Source organism: Prionailurus bengalensis, chromosome B3, assembly GCF_016509475.1.
Source record: "Prionailurus bengalensis isolate Pbe53 chromosome B3, Fcat_Pben_1.1_paternal_pri, whole genome shotgun sequence".
NCBI classification, from domain to species: Eukaryota; Metazoa; Chordata; class Mammalia; order Carnivora; family Felidae; genus Prionailurus; species Prionailurus bengalensis.
In genome coordinates, this window is record NC_057355.1 from 44,866,618 (window position 1) to 44,873,384 (window position 6,767).

General features: G+C 35.6%; 1 pseudogene; it reads left to right on the forward strand.

The window, feature by feature from the left end:
• The first annotated feature begins 5,880 nt into the window (after nucleotides 1-5,880).
• Nucleotides 5,881-6,268, forward strand: LOC122467840 (annotated as a pseudogene).
• Nucleotides 6,269-6,767: the final 499 nt, after the last annotated feature.

The window sequence follows — 6,767 nt, forward strand, 5'->3', positions numbered from 1 at the left end:
AAAATAAATAAACATTGAAAAAAAAAATTAAAAAAAAAAAAAAAAACAGGCCACGGACCTTAACAGACACCTCACCAAAGAGGATATACAGATGGCAAATAAGTATATGAAAAGATACTCCATATCATATGTCGTCAGAGAAATAATAGAATAATGTAACTAAATATGTTAATGTTACTAGAAACTCAGATTTTTGATACAAGAGAAAAGAAATAAAACATCAAAGAAGTTACATATCTTTTTTTCCCAGTTTGAGATATAATTGAGAAATAATTGACAGATAACAATGTATTAGTTTAAGGTATACAAAATGATTATATATATATATTTATCACAATAAGGTTAATTAGCATCCATCACCTCACATAGTTACAATTTTTTTCTTATGTTGAGAACTTTTAAGATCTCTCTTAGCATCTTTCAAATATACAATACAGTATTTTTAACTGTAGTCACAATGCTGTGTATTACATCTACAGAACTTATTTATCTTATAAGTGGAAATTTTTACCTTATGACACTCTTATTTCCACCCCACACTTCTGGCAACCACCATGTTGTTCTCTGTACATATGAGTTCAGGTTTTTTAGATTTCACATACAAGACAGCACTTGTTTTCTCTGACTTATTTAATTTAGTAAAAGACCCTCAAAGTCCATCCTATTGTTTAAAAATAGCATTATAGGGGCGCCTGGGTGGCGCAGTCGGTTAAGCGTCCAACTCGAGCCAGGTCACGATCTCGCGGTCCGTGAGTTTGAGCCCCGTGTCGGGCTCTGGGCTGATGGCTCAGAGCCTGGAGCCTGTTTCCGATTGTGTGTCTCCCTCTCTCTCTGCCCCTCCCCCGTTCATGCTCTGTCTCTCTCTGTCCCAAAAATAAATAAACGTTGGAAAAAAAAATAAAAATAGCATTATATTCTTCTTCTTTATGGTTGAATAATATTCCACTGTATATACATACCACATTTCCTTTATCCATTCATCTGTCAATGGACATTTAGGTTGCTTCCATGTCTTAGCCATTGTAAATAATGCTGTAGTGAAGAAGGGGATGCATATATCTCTTTGAGACATTGATTTCCTTTCCTTTGGATATATATGCAGAAGCAGAATTGTTGGGTCGTTTGGTAGTTCTGTTTTAACTTGTTTGGTAGTTCTTTTTTTCAAGTGTTTTTCATTTGTGGCTGCACCGATATACATTCCCATCAGTAGTGCAGAAGTCTTCCCTTTTTTCCACGTCCTCACCAACACTTGTTAATTTCTTGTCTTTTTGATGATAGCCATACATAAAATCTTGTATCATTACATTTGAAATATCAGTATAGACTCATTATTTTGTTTTCTTTTTTAAAACTCAAATTTTCCTAGCTTTGTTTAGTGAAAAAGTATGAAAAAGCTATGAAGCCCAATCACAATATCTTGTTCTCAAATTGTGGCTTTTAAATACCATAAGGAATCAGGACTCCTTGGAGGAATGATTGATTCCAAGTGTGGGATAAGAAATTTATAACATGTCTCTCGAACATCTTGTGCCTGAATACAAGGGTGTTATCAAAGACTAATGGGTCATGTCAAAGGGAACAGGAACAAACATGAAGAAGCTTCCTTGGCTAAGGACGGGAAGATTTTGACATCAAAGATAGTGCTCTCTATTGAATGGAAAACATTGATTACATAGATTCCATAATGATGCCCAACCAAAAAAAAAAAAAAGAGAAAACCAACAAAAACAACTCAGTAGGCATTACTCAAAGTTATTAGGACAATAGCTTCTTACTCTATAAGGTGTCAATCATAAGGAAAGATTAAACATTTATCTTTTATGTATGAACAGTGTATTAGGGTAATCAAATAGTCTTAGGGGATGAGTAAAGGGTTTATGTTATAGAAAAACTCCACATAATGAAAGTATAAGAAATAATAGAATTAGAAACTCACCATTTTTAACCTCTAATGAGTAATAGATTTGGGCAATAATCATCAATGGATAAAACCATTGGGTGAAATTTTGTTGGAAACTTCACAGTGAAGGAAGCAGATAATCATGTCCCAACCCCACTGATCAATCTTAGCATCAGGCTGTGCATGCCTCTTGATATGATATAATTATGAAGTACAGGTTATGACTATAAAGTATTCTTGCCAAAGAATTTAACCTGAATCTAGTCAAACCTTTAAAGTTAACTTCCAATTGGAGGGAACATGGGGGATGAATTGAACAATCAGTTGACACTACAGGGAAGTAGACAAAGCCCAAATGTTGAATCTTCTGTAGGACAAATGCACTTGGTTTCTTCACAAGTCAGTTACCTGAAAATAATAATAATAAAGGGGAAGCCAGAGAGACAATTCTACACTGAGACTTTAGATAACTAAATATAATGTGTGGACCTTGTTTGGATCCCATAAAACCAAAAGCAAAAACATTTTTTTAAATATTTATTTTATTTTTTGAGAGCAAGAAAGAGACAGAGTGTGAGCTGAGGAAGGGCAGAGAGAGGGAGACACAGAATCTGAAATAGGCTCCAGGCTCTGAGTTGTTAGCACAGAGCTAATGTGGGGTTCAAACCCATAAATTGTGAGATCATGACCTAAGCTGAAGTTGGATGCTTAACCAACTAAGCCACCCAGGTGCTCCCACAAACGTATTTTAAAACTAGAGAAATCTGAACATGCTTGAGTCTTCGGTAATATCATGAAAACTTACATTTACTCACGTGTATAAAAATGGTAATATGGGTATGTAAGAGAATGCCGTATTTTCTGGAGATGCGTACTCAAGTATGTAGAGCTGAAATTACATGAGGTCTGGGATTTGTTTCAAAATAATTTACCAAGAGCAAGGGAGAGAGAGAGGGAATGTAGGAAGGAGGAAGGAAAGGAGGAGGAGGAGCAATAATCACAACAGAGATGATGAAAACAGAGTAAAAAGGGAGAATTAATCATAGCTATAATAAAATAAAATTAAACTGAAGAAAGACTCAAGTGCTCACATCTTCAGGAATCAACCTATCATGTAGATTCAAAAAGGTGTACTTTTTTCAAGTAATTAACAAACTTGAGTATGAATATATGTATTATTTTTTTAGCCAACAAATAGAATCTCTGTTCTTTTCAAATAACTCCTAAACTTTTACTATATTTTGCTATAATTGGCATTTGGTCTCAAAGAATATATTGACTTTAGTGGTAGTGTTCTGGAAGTTTGATTTTTAAATTTATCTTAAATTGTATTTTGATACATTCTTTCTTTCTCTCTCTCTCTCCCTCCCTCCCTTTTTCCCTCTTTGTCTCCGTGGGAGCTCCCGTTCAACAACATGCTTATTCTGCTGGCACTGGGCAAAGTGTGGTGATAGTAGAGTTAAAACAAATCCACTCATCAAAATTGGGGGTGTCTTAACTGTGTCTTCTTTCTCCTCCCCAAATATACTTGGCTGTTTCTTACGATTCCTGTTCTAGAATAACTTTACATCCAGTTTGTCAAGGTGTATAAACTATCCACTGCCATTTGTTTGGGAAACATTGATTTTTGTAAAGATAATTATTGAGATAATTGATAGGCTTAATACATTGTATTTTCTCATTTAAGAATAAGGTATATATCTCTACTATTCTGGTCTTTTATAACTGTCAGTACATTTTATAAATTTTTTTTTCATACTGTCCTTGTGTACTTCTATTACTGTGAATGGGCTTTTTAAAAATTAGGTTTTGATTAGTTATTAGTAATATATGAAAAAGCTCTTTATTTTCATATTTTGCTCTTGTATCTGACCATCTGGGAAATTTGTTATAATTCTTTATTTTTATCCATTTATATTTGTTATAGTTGTTTAAAAACTCATCAGAATGAATTTAAATCTTTGTCAATAGGGGAATGATTAAATTAATCAGGATAAATCTAGTTTATGGAACGTTATGCAACTCTAGAAATTATATGTATAGAAAAATGTATATGTATAGAAAAATGTATATGTGTAGAAATTGTATGTGTTTAATATATGGTGAGAGAAAAAGAAAACCATCTCCAAGATGAAGTGAAAGAAGGAAGTAAGCAAAAAAATTGCATAATAATAATAATATAGTATAGTCCAAGTATGTAAAACAACTACATGTGGATATATGCATGTACAGTGTAAATTTGAATAAGGTCTGGAAAAATGCATTCTAATGTTAATAGTAATTACCTTTGGGTAGAAGAGTAAAACAGGTTTTTCACTTCACTATAATATTTTTGTATTAGTTGAATTTTTTTCTAAAGCATGAACTTATACAATGCTTTTGTAATTAAAAATTAAAAGAAAAATGTAAAAGTAAGATGCTGGGAAATAGACAAGTTGATAAAGATTGACATGGAGGAAGCTCCAGGGAGAGTAGATATAAGTCCATAGAAAACTCTCATGGGTCATTAATTTCTACAATATCTTTAAAGTCAGTTCCATTTGGCTTTGGAAAATCTGTGGCTCTACACAACCTGTCAAGAAGTATTACCAGCATCTACTGGAGCAGAAAATGAAGATAAAATGTAACACAACTGTCCAATGAAATCAGTGGAGACATCCCTCCCTGATGTTTATCTACCTCATGTGATTTCTCCCATGCAAGGGCCATGGACTAGTGAAAGACCTAAATAAATTAGCTGGCTAAATGAATTGGATAATTTTCCTTCTAGCCTTTTCTCATTGCCAGCTGGAAACCAGATGAGACCAACCTTTATTTCCTAGGTCTTCCTAGTGTCTAGAGTTTCTCTATGGGAAACTTTTCCAACCTGAATTTAGAAATGGGAGCCTTCTTGGTCTACCTCTACCAGGTAGGTTGAAGCATCCTTGTTTACCTTGAAGTGAGGCTCATTTTTGGCTTGCATTTGAGATTTTACAAAAGACCCTTGCTTACTTCATATCACTGTAAACACTTATGCCGTGCTCCTAGCAGTGCGTTAGAGTTAGATCTTAAGTTGTAACATAAGCAAGTTTTGGCAGCTGTATGACCTGGACTTTTATTTTTATAACACATTAAGTGGAGATCGCTGGTAGAAGTCGATCACCTAACATGGTGTCTAGCAGTGTTTCTCAAACTTTAATGTAGGAATCACCTTGGGATGCTGATTCAGTAGGCCTGGGGTAGACCCTTGAACCTGCATTTCTAAGAATCTCCCAAGCTATGTGGATGTGACTTGTCCAGGAACCAAACTTAAAGTAGTAAGAGAGTACAGCACGTACTTGTTATTCAATAAATATTTGTTGAATGAGTCCTTTTCTGTCCTCACACCTAGAAATGTGAAATTTCCTATTGAGACACACCCTCTTTTTTTTTTTCTTTTTAATGTTTATTTATTTATTTATTTATTTATTTATTTATTTATTTAGAGAGGCAGAGTGCAACCCAGGAGGGGAAGAGAGAGAGGTAGAGAGAGAGTCCCAAGCAGGCTCACAAACTGTGAGATCATGATTTGAGCCAAAATCAAGAATTGGATGCTTAACTGACTGAGCCACCCAGGCGCCCCAAGACACACTCTGTACTCTGTTAGATGGTGAGGAATTTTTACTTTCTTGAAAGCTAACTCTATCAAGCTGTTGTGATTTACATACTTTAGTCTGGTGTAATTAACAGTCTGCTCAGCATGCCCCATTGGGGCTGTAGGTCAACATAATGGGCAAGGCTAAGAAGGAAACTTAACGCCCTTTCTGTAAGATCACGTTACCCCAGAGCCACAGCCGCTCTCCTCTGTGGTAGTGAGTTGCTCGCGCAATAAATTGGTTCACAAACTGTTTAACCAAAAAATAAAAATCAAGACGCATGAGAACTCCAACACAGAGAGGTACCTTAAACTGAACAAAAATTAAAAGTTAACCTGACTCACCGCAGACACTCAGGACTCCAAGATGCCATCAGTCATACCAGTGAAGGAGAAGCAGCTCATGGTTGTCAAACTAGGAGAGCTGCCAAGCTGGATACTGAGGTGGGATATCACTCCTAAATGCATTGCTGGAGTGTTTCAAAAAGGTTACTACCTGTGTTAAAACAGTTACGTCACTGTGAAAAAAGAGAGCGTCATGGGGATTTCTATGGTGCTGGCAGTTCACATGCTTTTCAACTACTGCCTTTCTTACAAGGAGCTGAAACGTGAGCGGCTGTGCAGGTACCACTGAAGAGGGCCCAGTGTGAAGGACACACTCTGCATTCCTCACCATGACCTTTGCCTGACACCCTTGAATCCTTTTATATTGTCATTGAGAATTAACACCCAATAAAAGATGACTGGTACATAGAAAAAAAAATAATAATAACCAGACTAGTGTCTTGAGACATGTACTGCATGGTTTTTCTCCCTTTCACCAGAGAACGTGTTTGCCTGTTGAGCTACAGCAAAAATACCTCATAAATTAAAATCTGAAGCTTGGTCCTTCAGGGGTATTTTCCTTAGAGTAGGATCAAAAGCCAAGTTGGAAAATGGTTGAAATATGTATATTGAAAATTCTTTTGGAATGAACTAGGCATTCTTTTGGAATGAACTAGGCATGTGTGGCAATGTTAGTTTTATTGTGTGGAACCACATTTAGTATTTTAGGAATTGTTTTGTTCAAGATCACTGGATTGTGTAGACAGAATAATTCTGTTGTCTTATGATCAATTTAACACTTACTCTTGATTGAACAGTTATTCTCGCTTATTGGCTACTCAGCTGGGGACTCCAGGGGTACAGTGTTAGCAGAATTCACTTGGGGATTCTAGCATGTGCACATTAGCTGAATACATTGGGCTGTGATTT